Source organism: Notechis scutatus, chromosome 8 (genome assembly GCF_049901735.1).
Source record: "Notechis scutatus isolate UNSWTSFEM ecotype Mainland chromosome 8, rNotScu1.2, whole genome shotgun sequence".
NCBI classification, from domain to species: domain Eukaryota; kingdom Metazoa; phylum Chordata; class Lepidosauria; order Squamata; family Elapidae; genus Notechis; species Notechis scutatus.
Genome location: NC_142016.1, coordinates 5,247,306 through 5,265,952, shown reverse-complemented (window position 1 = coordinate 5,265,952; position 18,647 = coordinate 5,247,306).

Sequence of the window (18,647 nt, the reverse complement as noted above, 5' to 3'; positions counted from 1 at the left end):
TGATTTTATATACCATGCTTAAATCAGACCGAAGACGGCGTAATTCAAGGTTTTCTAGTTCTAGAATTTCAAGTCTGGTGGCATAAGGTATTCTACAACAAGTAGAGGAGTGGAGAACTCTTCTTGTGAAATATTTCTGGACTTTCTCAATTGTGCTAATATCAGATACGTAATGTGGGTTCCAGACTGATGAACTGTATTCGAGTATTGGTCTAGCAAATGTTTGTATGCTCTGGTTAGTAATGTGATATTACCAGAGAAAAAGCTACGTAGGATTAGGTTAACAACTCTTAATGCCTTTTTGGCTATGTAGTTGCAGTGGGCTCTAGCACTTAGATCATTAGAGGTGAGTATTCCAAGGTCCTTTACAGAGCTTGGGTCATCAACAAGATCTTGACTATTCAGCTTGTATTTTATTTTCTGTTTTTTTTTTGCCAATATGTAAGACAGAGCATTTATTTGTTGAGATTTGAAGTTGCCATTTGTTTGACCATTCTGATACATAGTCAAGATCTTTTTGTAGGGTAGCAGTATTGTCTGTGGTATTGAACAGCTTTACATCATCAGCGAAAAGAACGCAATTGCTCTTAATATGATCACAGAGGTCATTTATGTAGAGTATGAAGAGAGTTGGTCCTAGAACACTGCCTTGGGGGACACCACTATTGACAGGTACAGAATTTGATAGGACGCTCCCAATTTTGACCATTTGTTGTCTGTTTGCCAGGAATGCTTCTATCCAGTTATTCAGTTGTCCAGAGATACCATAGGATTTTATTTTTAGGAGTAGTTTGTCGTGTACCACTGAATCAAAGGCTTTACAGAAGTCTATGTAGATTGCGTCTATTGCTTTGCCCTGGTCGAGTTGTGTCGTCCATATGTTTTTGCAGTGTAAGAGTTGCAGATTACAGGATAGTTTTTTTCTGAAACCAAATTGTTTATTGGAGAGTAGGTTGTTTGTCTCTAAGTGGAGGATGATGGATTGGTTAATAATTGATTCCATGACTTTACAGGTGACGCAGCATAAGGAGATTGGTCTGTAATTTTCAACTAGGCTTGGGTCTCCCTTTTTGAAGATGGGGATGACTGTGGCTTGTGACCATAGGTTAGGCAAGGAGCTGGTCCTGAAAGATTTTTCAAAGATTATGCTTAGAGGTTTGGCTATGGCAGTGGATAGCTTTTTTAAGAAGTAGGCACATATTCCATCCGGTCCAATAGATAGAGATGGTTTTAGATTGCGTAGTGCTTTTTCAACATTGTCTTCTGTAAAATCGATATGTATTAGATCATTGTTGTTATCTGTGGTACGGCTAGGAAATACTGGGCATGATCCATTGCTGTTTACAAATACTGAGCCGAAGAATGTGTTAAAGATGTTGGCTTTAATGGTGTCGTTGTTGCAGTCTTTACCATCAGGTCCTATCAAGGGTGGGATAGACCTTGAGTCTTTTAGTTTGTTGTTTACAAAATTGTAAAAAGCACGGATGGAATTGGTGCTTAGAAGGTTTTCCTCTTGTTTAATGTGATAATTGATGCATTCGGTCTTTATCTGGTGGCATAAATTTTTGTATCGGCTTTTGAAATTGGCAACGTGACCAGATTTGTTTTTCCGCCAGAGTGATCTCTTTTTGGATTGAAGTTTCCTTATTGTTATGGGTAATCTGCTTTTTTGTTTTGTTATTTTTAATGAGAAGACCGCTAGGAAGAAAATAAAGCTGAATTCAGTTAGTGATTGAGCTGGAGGGTGGGGGCAAAAGAAAAAAGGTGGGCAGAAGAGCCCTCAGGTCACCTGGACTTACCAATGGCCACAAGCAGATTCTAGAGATATACCAAGACATCTATTCAATAGCTACTGAGATCAGATAATCAGCAAGATAGGAAATGTACATTGTTCGATCGCGGGAAAAAGAGACTAGAGACCAGTGTGACAGTTCAGCTCTTTATTTCAGTATATAATTCTGTACAAGATCTTGGAGCCGCAGCAGCCCTTTTATAGGACTTTCCTGCGGCTCGCAACCAATGACAATTCTTTGAATCTCCCGCGATCGGCCATGCCAATCGCGGGCGATTCTTAGCGAACCAATTGCAGTAGGATATTTGAAGCAATCATTGTACAGTGTTTGTTGACCAATCAGAAGAGGGTATTTCAAGTATGCTAATATGGAACATATCTGAGCATCTATAACAGCAAGTGCCTCCTTCTGACCACACAATGCAAGAGCTCCTCTCCTGCAACATTTGTCAGTCTTGGCAACATTAAGATAAGTGGACCTCCACTCCCAGAATTTCCCAGCCAGTATCTAGTTGTTTCTAGCAGATGGTAAGCATGGGCCCTCCTGTGATTCTGTAGACCCCCTTCAACAGGGCAGATACCAATGCCATAACGATGTAGCCTGTTACATGCTTACTTCTCCAAGAATGCCAGGTTAATTAACTGCACTTAGTTCAGGGTGCCTATCGGTGGTAACACCTTCTAACGAACTGTGAGATATTACCCGAGGATGGGTCACGCTGGAAGTTGATACTACACTTTATCTTAGCCAAAAGGCCGAGAAGCGAAGGAGCTGATACAGGCACATGCACTTGGACAGCACTTAAATAAATGGAGGAATTTATTTTAACCACCGAGATACAAATATAATAATGGGAGCTAAAATAGACAGTTAAAAATATAATTTACAAAATCTAGTATGTATAATATATACTGTGTTTTATCTAGCTGTCTGTGTTATATATCTCATCATATCTGTGTATCATCTCTCATCCTATCATCCATCCATCTATCTAGTTAATACTCCAGCTCTAGCTAGCTTTTTGCTTGTCCTTCCCTATCTTTCCGCTTTTCTTCTCCTTATCTCAGTGGCTGATATGGAAACACCTGTGAGTTCTGATTGTCTTGCTGCCAAGCAAAGCTTTCATAGTTCTCCTCAGGGGTGCAATTCTATCGGTTCTGTCCGGTTCTATAGAACCGGATGTTAGGGCTCCCGGTAGTTCAGAGAACTGGTAAAATGGCCCTCTGGCTGGCCCCACCCCTCCCCGTCCGCTTCTCCGCTTCCTGCCCAGTCAGTCCTTATTGCACATGCGCAACATCATGCGCATGCGTGGCATGCCTGCAGCCTGCTTTTGCCTACCAGGCCAGCATTGCTGCGTGCCTTTCGCTCCTGGGCAGCAGAAGAGCAGCCTGGTTGAATCCCGTTTCTCTCTGCTGCCCAGGAGCCATTTCCCGAAGGGAGAGGCCTTGTAAGCTTTTCACTCTGCTGGGAGAGGCTCTTTCACCGGGAGAGCAGGTGAAAGAAGCAGCCCGGAGCCGATCTGCCTGCTCACAGGTAAGCCCGCCCTTCCCCCACTCCCTCGCATGTCCTTTCTTCCCCCCACACCCCGGCGATGGCTTCTTCGGCGCCTCCGGGTTCCAACTGGGGCCTGATCATAAACATTGTGAACAGCATCGTTGGGGTTAGCGTGCGGACGATGCCTTTCTGTTTCCACCAGGCATTAATGGTTATTATATAAAATATATAGGTTGAATATTCACCTTAGGAGCAGTAGCATGGCTTGCTTGTTATATTGCTCAAGGTTTATGTTTCATTTTTTTATTCTTATTTCATATTCCTTTAAAATTGAGCTTTATTGTCTGTTCTTAGAATATCTATCCTGCATTATTGATATAAAAGGATAGCATATGTAAGAGTTCTCTTGATACATGAATTCCAAGGTTCATTATTTCTTTAACGCTTTCTCTCTCTTATATTGTCTGGTCATGTTTGTTATAACCTGGTGCTTAGACACCTGTTCAACTGTGTGACTTTTCTGACAGGCACAAAAATATAGAATTTGGGATTAAACTTTGTTTTATAAATTGGGAAATTACAAACTATTTCTGTTCATCATTAAAGTAATCTTATATCTATATGAGAGTCATATAAATCTTGTTTATTTTTTTCTATTTTTCCTCCCCTCCCCGCCTCACCATTGCCATGGATGTTGAGAGGCTTTCAGATTGTGGAATCCAATGTCATGTAGATTTTAGAAACATGCCCCAGGTTGTTTCATATTAAGAAATTATCTGTGTGTTTAAGCTCCAGATACATTCCTTAGGAGCCATTTTGGTGTAGTGGTTAAGGCATCAGGCTTGAAACAAGGGGGCTGAATTGTAGTCCCACCTTACCCTAGTGCCTAGTCCCACCTTAGGCCCAAAGCCAGCTGGGTGACCTTGGGCCACTCACTGTTTCACTAGCCCTAGGAAGAAGGCAGTGGCAAATCCTTTCTGAAATCTTGCCAAGAAAACTGCAGGGATGTTTCCAGGAAGATGTCAGGATTGACTTGAAGGCACACACAAAAGATAAAGTTTGCATTACATGGCTTTGCAGAATAAAGAGCCCTGGAATATGTTTTTTGCAGTAATTAAGAAAAAAGTAAAGTGAAATTGCCTGTCCAATGAATAAGTGGCATACATATTATAATAAATGAATATGCAGCTTCCTGAAATTCCCAGCCATTGCAACCATTGTTTAAAAGTTTCTCTTTTTTAATAAAAAAAATCAATATTTACATAAATATTTATAATATTTACATGCAAGCCATGCCCAGCCAGTCACGTGACCACCAAGCCACACCCAGTCAGCACGCCATGCCCACCCAGTCACATGACCACCAAGCCACACCCACAAATTAGGCCACACCCACAGAACCGGTTGTTAAGAAATTTGAATCCCACCCCTGGTTTTCCTGTGTCGAACACAGTCCCTTCTCTTGGTCTCTCCACATAGAAAGTTCACAACCCACTCCCAGACTTTCTTTCCTGGTCATCCTCATCCTCATCATCTCAGGGCCAGAATCTCTGGACTTGCAGGCTCCACCTCACTCCATATTTCCCAACTGAAGTCCTCTCCAGCAATATGTCCTGCAACATCTGCAACTCAAAAAACAACTACCCTTTCTTTGATTTTCCTGTTTCTTTTCATAACGTAAATTGAAGAACCTTCCAGCACGCCCACCCACTTTTTTTTTTTTTTTTTGCTTATAGGTTTGTGGCCTTGTGCTGAATTATTTGCCTACCATAAAAATACCAACAAAAATGACCTTGGCACAGACCAAATCACTTTCCTCCTGCTAGGATTTTCAACCTGCCCCAAGAGGAAGGAAGAGGATAAGAAGAGGGCATGAGCCAGTCAACTTTTTTGCCAGCAGTCACAGAAAATGTTGTAAATGTGCCTCAATGTTCCTCAACGCCAGGAAGGGCCAAGTATTGTGTATTAGAGGGGGTATTCAGCAGGTTCTACTAACAGTTCTAGTGTTCCTGTACAGTATGGAACTGGTTTACCATTGCATTCTTCTGCATCTCTCTCCTCACCCCCATCCCAATTCTTCTCTCTAGCCCTGGATTTTCTGATGTTTTCTAATCAGTCTCATCTAGCTTTTTCAATTACTGTAGGGGGTGCCACTTGCTGTGATGACTGAATGCCTATGTTGTAAAAAGCACTAGCTGCATTAAAAGAAACCTGAAAAATATACATCAGATAGTAAAAAAAAAAAGCTTCGGAGGTGGTATTCAGCAGGTTCAGACCAGTTCTGGAGAACCGGCAGCGAGTAGTTCAGAGAACCGACAAATATTACCTCTGACTGGAGATTTTACAGTATCCTTCCTCTGCCATACCCACCAAGCCATGGCCACAGAACCGGTAATAAAAAAAAAAATTGAATCCCACCACTGTTGTGGATGTGCACCAAACATGCATCCCCTATCACACCTTCCGATTTCCTTGCCCTCTAATTCTAGAAGGATCTCACAAGTCCTGTTCCTTTGTGATGGTTCTCAATATTACTGGAGTTCATCTTCCTTTCTCCTGAATTGTAACTTTGTAGACATTTGGATATTTTTGAGTATTTTTTTCTCCTTCTCCAATGCCAACATGAGCAGCATGAAGGAGCTCCTTAGATGAGAAATGAAACGTCTTCAAAGGGAAAAAACCAAGAAATCCAGTTGCCTTTTGGACAAATCAACTTTGGGACAACCATGGCAACCATGACTTGAGAATCTCTATAAACATTAGAATCTTTGATTTTTCCCTCTGACAATCTATGGAAGTAAAGTTGAACTCTGAAGAAGCTGGATAAGAAGAATATTGATGATTATTGAACTTTGATGTTGGAGAAGACCCAGAAGAACACCGAAGACAGGCAGTTAAACAAATGGCTCAAAGAAAGCAAACTGAGCCAGAGTTTTAACTCAAGACACAAATGACCACACAGTATGCAAAGATTTAGTTCTCTTGAGAAGTCCATAATGGGTGAAATGCAGAAGGAAAGAAAAGGAAAGAAGACAGCCAGGAGCAAAGTGGGTAAACCTAATTGTAACAGCAGCTGAGTAATAATAATAAGTCTTTATTGATTAGCTCTTGGGCCATATCAAAGTGCAAAGTTTCAGCAACAATTTGTTACTAAAATTTAATAAAAGCAATTCAAAATGAAATTTGATAAAATACTATTTAAAATGGAACTTGATAAAATACAATTTAAAATGGAATCTAGACAAAATATGATTTAAGATGAAATTGTAATAAAATACAATCCAAAATAAAATTGTAATAATGTACAATAATTTAAGATATAGATAAAATATAATAACATATTTCGGAGTCGCCCTTGCAATCTACCCCAATCAATCCCACATATGCAGATCTCAACCGAATCATTTTGTTTAAATTCTGTGCTACTTTAAATGTTATTTTCAAGTTATTTTGATATGGGTATCCCAATGGGTCATTCGTCTGATATATAGACCAAGATACTTGTCTCTCATCCTCTTATACAGGCAACAGTCAAATAGGATGTAAGCCAAGTCCTCTACCTCTGCCGCTCTGCAAATGCAGAGACGCTCATTGTACGGTATTGCATAAAATCTCCCATCTAACCATTGTGTCAAGCTGTTCAAATCTCGCTCTCGTGAATATCTCCCTAAGATGTTTTGGGAGTTGTAAATTCAAGTAGCTATCTACTTGGAAAGTACATTTGTATTTACTCAACCATTTCAAGTTACCTACCTTACTAAGGATAGCTATATCAGTTTGTGCATCTATATCCTTAATTCTTTGGGCAACTCTTCTTTTAGATTGTTCTGTTACACAAGAGATGGGAAGACCACAGCTTCTTACAAAATTTGTTAGTTTAATGATCCAGGAGATTTGTGATTGTAGTTTTATTTGCTCTAGTAGGCATAATTTGGGTAGTCTATCAGTCTCCATTTCATTAACTTTGCACCAGTAATTATAAGTTCTAATTTTAGATAATGCCTGAATTGTATAAATTTCCAGTTCAGCTCTAACTGCTGCAGCAGATGTTCTTGGGTCTACACCCAAATACATCTCAAATGCTGGGGCTGTGTTTGTTCTAGGACTGTGCTTGAGTAAAGACCCCAAATTTCTGCTCCGTACAAGAGCATTGTGGTAACCTTAGCCTTATAAACCTTGATTAATGGGACTAGGGACCCTGGATAACTATGTTTTTTTTAGTTTGAGCAATAAATTCAAATGGGCTTTTGCTCTAAATGTACTCTGTTGATGATGGCAGGCCCAAGATTCAGTCTTGGAAAAAGTTACACCCAAATATACAAAGGAATTAACCTGTTCAATTGGTTCACCATCCAATTGCCACCTATGCCTCTGATGGTTTCTTCCAAACACCATTATTTTTTATTTAGATTTACTAATGATTAGAGATCCTGGCTATAAGAGCTAAATCTTCTTAATAGCCTACGTAATCCTACTTGTGTGTATGATAATAAAATCATATCATCAGCATAAAGCAAGCTGTTACAGTAAGTATTTAAGATTATCGGCATGTGTACCATGGTATCCTTCATTAACCCTGGCAAGTCATTGATGTATAAATTAAATAATAATGGGGCCAGGATACACCCTTGCCTTATCCCTTTATTTGTGCAAATCCTGTTAGTCAGGGCCCCGTTAACCCCATACCGCACCCTCAAACAGGTACTTGTGTAAAGGGCTTTAATCAAAGCCAGGAGTCTGGGTTCTAATTTAAGAGATGTCAGTTTACTCCATAGTATGTCTCTATTTACCATATCAAATGCTGCTGTAAGGTCTATAGGCATATCTGGCAATTAGATGATTCAAGACAAAGCAGTTATCAATAGTAGATCTGCCTTGTTTAAAACCTGCTTGTTCTTCTGTGAGGATGTTGTTTTCCTCTACCCAGATTTCAATTCTATTCAAAAGGTACCTAGCATATATATTTTGCTACAATGTCAATCAGGCTGATGGGCCTATAATTACTAGGATCCTTTTTATTCCCTTTTTTATATATGGGGACAACTAGTGCCATCTGGTATGTGGCAGGTGTTATTTATGTGTGTAAAAAGGCTTGCTAATACAGGGCCCCACCAGTTGGGAAATTTCTTAAATAGTTCTGCTGGTAGAAAATCCTCTCCTGGGCTTTATTGCTCTTTAAACTTTTAATGATGGACTGTATCTCCTTTTCTGAGACTGGTGACCAAGGGCGGGGAGGGGGGAGTTCTAGGGTTTATTAAATCACTGTTTAAAAATAATTTATTTATTGGTTCGGTGGAGGCAAACAAGCACTGATGATAATTCTCCCAATCCTCAGCAGAGATTGGTATGTCAAACGCAAATCTCCGTTCCTTCAGGATACCTGCTGCAGAATGCCAAAATAATACTGAGTTCTGACTTCTGGCAGCCAACTCAAGTTCTGACCAGATTGAGGTGGCAAAACTTTTTTTCTTTAATGTTATAGTTTTTTTTTATATTCCCTTCTTGTGCGCTACATCTTAGCTTGTATATAGGCAGTAGGGTTCCTCTGGGCAAACCTCATGGCTGCCTTCAATTTCTTTTTCAGTCGCTGGCAATCCGAATCAAACCAGCGAGGTCTAGCAGCTGAGTATACCACTGAGTTACTTCAAAGGCCAGCATGAACTCAAAGATCATTAGCACTTAATCAATCTCGATGGTGAATAAATGGTAACATGACTGGTTATCCCCATGGGTTCACTCAATAGATTCCCTTGAGGGCATGGTGACAGTTATGATGGAATAGATCAATCTTTCCAGAGGATCCTGAAATCAACCGGTAGAATTTCCAGAGGTGCAAGGCCAAAAGTTGCCATTCTTGGGAAGCTAGGGCAGAATCTCTTTGTTTATGTTTGGATTTTCAGTAGCTGAGTCACAAGTTACCTCCACTAAAGTTTCTCTTCATTTGGAGTCTTTGTTGTTTTGTAAGTGCTGGCAGAAACTGAGTCTGAAAGCACAAAGTGGGCGTTTCTCTTGCAACCAGGGATCCTCGTGGAGGTCAGAAATGGTTGAGGGTCAATGCTGCTGCTTTTCCAAATGTTGATCGGCTCTTTTTCTTGGCAGATGGGCTATAATCACAGGGTCAACTGGGTTTAGGTGTTCCCAGGACATGAATGGTGAGCTGAGTGAAGTTATTTTAATCTTTTGCATGACTGGGTTTGTTGTGGGTTGAATTGAATCTTGCCGAATCAGTCAGTTGGATCAATTAACCCTTTTAGGTGTGTAGCCACATTTGATCCCTCATTGACCGAGTTAAACATATTGTGGAAAAAGAGCCACGGTGGTGCCTTGTTAAGAAAAAACATATATATTTTCCTGATCTTCCAATTGCTTCTGGAAAATGTCATCAACAGGTATAGCTCAATAACCTTCCTTTATGGTTACCCTGGCTTCTGGTTCTTAAAGATAGTGGTCCTTTTTCCAAAGGACGTTTCATCACCCAGGCAAATCTTTTCAGTAGTTCTTACATTATCACATTAACCTGGTTAAAAGTATTATTTTCTGGAAAAAAATGTTCCTGCTCATTTTATTTATTACATTTCTACACCATCTATCTTACTACATTAAATGACTGTGAGTGTTTTACAGCAGCACAAAATATACACACCTGAATAAAAGCACAGATTAAAAATAGAGTTAAGATCAAGTTATAAAACCTAGAAGTTAAAAGTGAAAATCAAAGGTAATCAAATTCAGAAGGTTAAAAAGATTAACAAAGCAGCAGGAATGCCCTGAAGCACTGGTGGGATTCTACCGGTTCAGACCGGTTTGGGCGAACTTGTAGTTCCAGTAAGCATTTGGCCCTGCCCACCTGCCTCTGCTCTTTCCTGTGCTTTATTTCCTGTTTTTCTAGAACAGATTAGCATGGCAGAACAGTTTGCCGCGCCTCAATTGTTTTAGTCACTGGGCTGCAGTAGAAGGTAAGCCACCAGCCGTCCCCAGGGTCTTAGACACTCATGCTAATTTGGCAGAATCAGTCTTTACATTCTTCTGGAAATCCAGAAGAGTAGGGGGTTCACCTCACCCCTGGGGGTGAGATGTTCCAAAGCAGAGGAAGCCCTCCTCCCAGATCGTGCTACTAAAAACTCCTTGACCAATGGGATACACAACATGCCCTCCTGCTTGACCAGGTGGGACAGATCAATGTAATGGGTGGGATGAAACAGTTCTTCAGGTATTCTGGTCCCATGTCATGACAGGCTTTACAGATGATGACCAACACCTTGAACTAGACCTGGAAGCACATCAGCTCCCAATGCTGCTTGTGCAGCAAAGGTATTACATGTGCCAGCCTTTCTCCAGGAAGGCCAGCCTTTCTTTGTTGGCCAACAGGCAACAGTAGGCATGGGTTGGTCAATGCAGTCAATAGATTTGGGTGATCTGTTCTCAGCTCCATGCTTAGGGAATGAATGCTCTTATGGTCTGGCTTCCTTTTTCAGCCACTCCTTTTGGTCTTGGAGAACTAGATATGGAAAACAATCAGTAACTAGGGTTAGATATTTCCAGAACATGGATGGATCAAGTTAGTCCTTGGTATGACTGGTCTTTTTAAAGGAAATTTTATTTCTCTGGGGATAATGCCGTGAACGCCATCCCATTGACCAATTCCAGTGTGGAAGCAGCTAGAATGATAACAGCCAAGATACTTGTACTGGTTTATTGTCTTTATCACTTTTTGGTGATCCCTGGTGCCACTGCTGTATAAGTTATAGTAGCTTAATTGGCTACCAATTTGCTTCCATTTCTGATTAAAAATGCTGGATATCACTTACATTACTTGGTTCTCAAGCACTTATTTCTCCCACCAAGTTTCAACTTGTCCTGATAACTTAGAAATGGCTTCCCCACATGTGAGTGGGCTGAGGACACTGTTCTAGGACCTCCCTTATGCTTCTGAGGTAAATGGTGCTCCTAACCTTCTGGCTGAAGAACAATCTTATTTTGCAAAGTGTTTGCACATAAATGGGAATACTACTGCCTTCAAATTGATTTTTAATGTGGGAAATCATTTCAATTTCTATTTATTAATTGTATGCATCATAGCAAATGGCCTTAAGTCTTGTGAAGCAGATGGCATATAAAATTTTATGTAAATAAAATAAGCCAAAGCCAAGCAAACCATACTGTGTTCATTCAACATTGATTCAGTTATTGATTAAATGTATTCATTGCTTATTTTGCTGTCATAATATCCTTAGCCAAATGATACCTTCACACAACACACTTTGCTCAGTTGCTTCTATTTTCCAAACCTAGCTGGTTTGGTTAGTATGATTGACCCCAAATAAAATTTAATAACCAAGTTAAACATGCTGTGCAAGCACAGCCGTGATGTCTTAAGTGTGTTAATTAGGCACCCTGTTATAAATAATTGTGTTTTGAGTTAATATATTGTGTAAACACAACCACAGTAGTTTCTTCAATATTATCTTTTATTCATTAAACATGAAGCTGTCAGCTGAACATTTTAAAATGTATCACAAATATCAGTGACTGATTCTAATGGTTGCCAGCATCCTAGGTATCAACCAAGTCTTCTTAAAATATACGATGTTCTGAGTAGTGCAGTTTTTTGCAGTTCCACTGGTGTTATTGCAGGAAGCTGCAATTTCTTGATGTATTTTGTAAAATTATTGGACAAGGTACCAAGTGCCCTGATGACAATGGGTATCACTGTTACTTGTTTCATCCATAACCACGTAGTTTCGATGGCCAGATCACAATATTTTATGATTTTTTTCCAGTTCTTTTTTTTCGACTCTGGCGTCTCCTGGTACAGCAATATCAATACATTGTACGCTTCGGCCCTCAACAACTTTAATATCTGATATATTGTGTTCCAAATGGCGATCCATCTGTATTCAAAAGTCCCACAAGATGTTGTTGTTGTTGTTGTTGTTATATTATTATTATTATTACTATTATTACTATTATTATTATTATTATTATTATTATTATTATTATTATTATTATTATTATTATTATCCACCTTGTTAGGAATCTGTCCACCAATGAGTTGGGTTGGCAATATATAAACCAACAATGTATGTTTGTAGCTTTAAGACAAAAATCACTGTATTGATTTATACTATATTCCGATTGGTTGATTATACTGCAAATTACCATAAGAGGGAGCTAGAGATCATAGCTTGCTCTCTCTCTGACATTCTGTCTCTCTGACATTCTGTTGCTATCTAAGGTTATCTGTTGTATTTATGCTGTGCTTATACTTTGATATTTTTGTTTACTGGAAATGACAAAGGCAACCGGTAAGAAGATTTTGTAATTGGATATTCTTTGGATTGTAAAACGTATATGACCTGGACCATTTATTGGAGTGTGCTATTTCTTAAAGTAAACTTTAACTCAATTTAGTGTATCTGTGCGTGGCTGAATAATTATTCATAACTACTCTCATAAACGTTTCCATATGCATATCCTTGTTACTCAAGGGTTATTCTGTACATATCATAACACACCTATCTCACCATGGCTACTCTGGGCAACCCACAACCATAAAAATGAGGAAATAACAAGGAAGATTAAACAAAATGAAAGCAAAATAATAGAATAAAACAAACAAGGAAAAAGAAAACAGAAAATACATCAATACATCTAATAAAAAAGATGGATGTGTGGGGAGCAAGAGGTGGGGAGATGGAGTCTGCTGTCAATCTAGCAGTACCTCATTTCCCCATTGGGACCCCATGCCAAATTGCAGAGTCAGGTTTTTAGGCTATTATGGAGGGTTAGGAGCAGGGGTGGGATTCAAATTCCTTAACAACCGGTTCTGTGGGTGTGGCCTAATTTGTGGGTGTGGCTTGGTGGTCATGTGACTGGGTGGGTGTGGCTTGTATGTAAATATTATAAATATTTATGTAAATATTGATTTTTTTATTTAAAAAGAGCAACTTTTAAACAATGGTTGCAATGGCTGGGAATTTCAGGAAGCTGCATATTCATTTATTATAATATGTATGCCACTTATTCATTGGACAGGCAATTTCACTTCACTTTTTTCTTAATTACTGCAAAAAACATATTCCAGGGCTCTTTATTCTGCAAAGCCATGTAATGCAAACTTTATCTTTTGTGTGTGCCTTCAAGTCAATCCTGACATCTTCCCGGAAACATTCCTGCAGTTTTCTTGGCAAGATTTCAGAAAGGATTTGCCACTGCCTTCTTCCTAGGGCTAGTGAAACAGTGAGTGGGCCAAGGTCACCCAGCTGGCTTTGGGCCTAAGGTGGGACTAGGCACTAGGGTAAGGTGGGACTACAATTCAGCCCCCTTGTTTCAAGCCTGATGCCTTAACCACTACACCAAAATGGCTCCTAAGGAATGTATCTGGAGCTTAAACACACAGATAATTTCTTAATATGAAACAACCTGGGGCATATGTTTCTAAAATCTACTTTACATTTGATTCCACAATCTGAAAGCCTCTCAACATCCATGGCAATGGTGAGGGGGGAAGGAAAAATAGAAAAAAAGAAACAAGATTTATATGACTCTCATATATATATATAAGATTACTTTAATGATGAACAGAAATAGTTTGTAATTTCCCAATTTATAAAACAAAGTTTAATCTCAAATTCTATATTTTTGTCCCTGTCAGACAAGTCACACAGATGAACAGGTGTCTAAGCACCAGGTTATAACAAACATGACCAGACAATAAGACAAAAGAGAGAAAGCATTAAAGAAATAATGAACCTTGGAATTCATGTATCAAGAGAACTCTTACATATGCTATCCTTTTATATCAATAATGCAGGATAGATGTTCTAAGAACAGACAATATAACTCAATTTAAAAAGAATACGAAATAAGAATAAAAAAATGAAACATAAACCTTGAGCAATATAGCAAGCAAGTCATACTACTGCTCCTAAGGTGAATATTCAACCTATATATTTTATATAATAACCATTAATGCCTGTCGGAAACAGAAAGACATCGTCAGCACGCTAACCCTGATGATGCTGTTCACAATGTTCATGATCAGGCCCCAGTTGGAACCCGGAGGCGCTGAAGAAGCCATCGCCGGGGCGTGGGGGGAAGAAAGGACATGAGGGAGAGCGGGCAGGTGAAACAGGGAAGGGAGCCTGGGAAGAGGGAGGGCAAGGACGGCTCTCTACGCCCGCACGGAGAGCCAGACTATGACGGAGGAGAGGGGTCAGCGGGCCGCTTCGAGCACCAGCATCCCACCAAACAAAGTCTTCTCCTGCAAGCCGGCTCCAACCGCACATGTCCTCCACCTACGTGGAATTCTTAGCCTTCGCCTTGGTCTTCCCCTGCGACCCACTCGGAACGATGGTCAGGTCGTTTTCCTAACCATCGCTAGCATCAGCAAAAAACAGCGCTCCCAGTGGGTCGCTGGGGAAGACCAAGGCGAAGTCTAAGAATTCCACATATAAAAGCACACACACACACACACACACACCTCGGCGGGCGGCAGAGGCGGTGGACCTGGATGCCTCCCGTTTGATGGCTGGGGCAGCGGGTGCTCCTGGCCCTGCTCCTTTAAGCACCTCCACGTGCTTAAAACAGGTCCATGAGCAGGGGTGGGATTCTACCAGTTCGCACCTATTCACTAGAACCGGTTGTTAACATTCTAAATAGTTCAGAGAACCGGTTGTAGAAGAAATTACTGGCCTAATCCTGTAAGGAAGGCAGGAAGGAAACATTCTGGTGTTGCTTACAGAAACTGCCTCTCCGTTAACCCTTATTACATTCTTGGCAGGACTAGACTTCCTGCCTCAGGAACATTTCTGGAGTTTGTTTCCCCTCCTTTGCTGGTACTTTGCTTATGTGGAGTGACCATTTAAAGTTACAATGGCACTGTAAAAAGTGACTTATGACCATTTTTCACACTTACAACTGTTGCAGCATCCCCACAGTCATGAGAGGCCAGGCGAGGAGATGGTGCCTTGATGTGAGTGATATTGAGTTGGCCATGCCCAGGCAGTAACATGGCCACCAAGCCACACCCACCAACTAAGCCACGCCCACAGAACCTGTTCTTAAAAAATTGGAATCCCACCCCGGCCATGATCACACATACACACACACACACACACTGCCCCAGCCCTCCGAAAGCACCTCCGCTCCACATGCAGTGACAGCTGGGGCAGCAGGTGCTCCTGGCCCTGCTGCTTTAAGAACCTCCGCGTGCTTAAAACAGGTCCATGAGCACACACACACACACACATCCTGTCCCAGCCCTCCCAAAGCACCTCCGCATGCTTAAAGCAGGGCCATAAGCACACACACACCGCCCCAGGTCTCCCAAAGCACCTCCGCTCCATGTGCAGCGACAGCTGGGGCAGCAGGTGCTCCGGGCCCTGCTGCTTTAAGAACCTCTGCATGCTTAAAACAAGGCCATGAGCACACACACACACACACACACACACCCTGCCCCAGCCCTCCCAAAGCACCTCCGCTCCATGTGCAGCGACGGCAAACCATTGCTCTGAGTGGGTCGCTGGGGAAGACCAAGGTGAAGGCTACGAATTCCACCTATAAAAGCACACACACACACACACACACACACACATACACACACTGTCCCAGCCCTCCCAAAGCACCTCCGCTGGTGGTAGAGGCGGCGGACCTGGCTGCCTCCCGTTTGATGGCACTGCTTATGGGCAGCGGCCAGGTCAGCTGCCTGCCACGAGGTAAAGAGAGCTGGGAGAGCCGAGCCCGGGGATGTTGGGGAGGGCAGCTAGGTAGGCTGGGTGAGGCCCGGGGAGTCCCAGGGACAGTGGGGGAAGGGCAGGCTTACCTGTGAACAGGCAGATCGGCTCTGGGCTGCTTCTTTCACCTGCTCTTGCTGGGAGAGCCTCTCCCGGCAGAGGGAAAAGCTTACAAGGCCTCTCCCTTCGGGAAATGGCTCCTGGGCAGCAGAGAGAAACGGGATTCAACCGGGCTGCTTTTCTGCTGCCCAGGAGCGAAAGGTAGGCAGCAATGCTGGCCTGGCAGTCAATAGCAGACTGCAGGCATGTCACGCATGCTCATGATGTTGCGCATGTGCAATAGGGACTGACTGGGCAGGAAGCAGAGAAGCAGGCAGAAAGGGGCCGGGCCAGCCAGGGGGCCATTTTACCAGTTCTCCGAACTACCGGGAACCCTAACATCCGGTTCTATAGAACCAGACAGAACCGGTAGAATCCCACACTTGGTTAAGAGGTTGGAGGCAGATCTTATGCTCGAGGGCAGGATGTCCCACAGGGCGGCTTCTGTGGTTGTGAAGGCTCTTCTTCTGGATCCAGTAGTTGTTTGACCAATGGGATCCACAGTAGGTCCTCTCTGCCAGCTCAAGTAGGTACAACAGAATAACAGAGTTGGAAGGGATCTTTGAGGTCTTTCAACCCCCTGCTTAGGCAGGAAACCCTATACCATTTCAGACAAATCGTTGCCCAATCTCTTCTTAAAAACTCCAGCTTGGAGCACCCACAACTTCTGCAGGCAAGCCGTTCTACTTATTAATTTTTCTGTCAGAAAATTTATCCTTAATTCTAGGTTGGTTCTCTCCTTGATCAGCTTCTATTCATTGCTTCATGCCCTGCCTTAGTTAGGAAGGGCTACCCTTAGTCTCTGTCCTTAATAATATGATTTATGCACACTGTGCAGTTTTTTTATTTCTGATTTGGATGAAGGAGATCCACCCCATAATCTGAGAATCTGTAGAATGCCCTTCTTAATGAGCATGTATAAACACGAAAGGGAGCTTTTACGTAGATTAGGATGAGGAGCCTATAGTCCACCAAATGATAGGGAACTACAGAATTCAGCAACCTCTGCCTTGGAAGCCCAGGACAATTATCACACCTTTGTGGTTTGGGCAAAAAAGGCTGACATCATCTCAAGGAAACTAAAGTCCTGCCTTCCAGATTCTTGGTGTAACCATTTGCAGTTTCTTGTCATTCTCTGGTTCTTTTGACCATTCTCAGCCAGGCTGTTGCGAGCTGAGTGAAGTTTCAATAAAGGAGAATAGGTCAGGGCTGAAATGAGGGATCCTTGGTGGTCTGTGAGCTTGGTTGTTTTCTTGCAGATGTTTCATTATCTAAACTAAATAACATTGTGTGTTAGTAAAGTCTGAAATACACAACCTCTCAGCAGGGCATTTTGTTGTCCAGCCTTCTGGATGGTGTTTCCTTTCCTTCAATTGCAAGACCTGGGTTGGAAAAATTTGCAAGCCAAAGATACAGTACAAAGAGTTCTAACCCTCCATCTAGTGGCTGTCTGTATTTGAATAATGCCTCAGCTTAATGAAAGGCGAAGTCCCTCAATATGTGGGAGGCAAAAGGCATGCAGAGTGCACAATGTGGCAATTGAACCTTATGCCAGTCTCCTATCCCAAGAATTCAATGAAACAGACCAGCTGCATTCCTTTGTCCCTTGATTGTCATTCTGACGCTAATACAGGTAGTCCTCAAATTACAGCCATTTCTTTAGGAACCATTCAAAGTTACAACAGCACTGAAAAAATGACTTGTAACTAGTCCTTGAACTTACAGCTATTGTAGCATCTCCACGGTCATGAGAACAAAATTTGGATGCATGGCAACCAGCAAGGATTTGCAATAATTGTGGTGTCCTGGGGCTATGGGACCACTATTTGCGACCTTCCCACTTGTCTTTCTTGGAAGAAATATCCAGTTCCAGTTCCAAGCTGGGAATAAAATGGAGGCTGATTGGAAAGAAAGATTCTGTTTATTGGTGAGCAGAACCAACACACACACAGTGTTGCAGTTCTGAGACAGCTGACCAAATGGAGTTGAGAGTGAGTGGGTTTTATACCTTCTGGATCTCTATGGGGTCAAACAGGGGTCATGGCTGGCTCTATAGGCAAAAGGGGAAATGCAAATCCTAGGTGTTTGTCTTAGCTAATTTTGTCAACCTTTGGCTTGATTGTGTTGCTTACCTGAAGTTTCTGCCTGACCCAAATTTACTTTACTTTATTGTCATTGCACATTGTACAACGAAATTAAATACCATCTTTAGTGTACTATGTAGTAGAATTCAACAGAGTTACTGCCCTGGGATAGAAATCTGCATTTCTATAAGCTGGCCTCTTCAGTTTCTTCCTGGGGAGGGAAACTGGGGCTGGTTTCTGTCTCCTTTAAGGGTTTTTTCCCCCATTTCTCCGTCAGGGTAAATATTCTATCCTGCCTTTTTAATATTCCCCCAAATATTTCATTCTTCTAGGGGTGGGGAGGAGGGAAAGGAAGACAATGGAGGAAGCAGGGTTCACTTAATGACCATCTATTTGCTTAACAGCTGCAGGAATTCACTTAACAACCATGGCAAAAAAGGTTA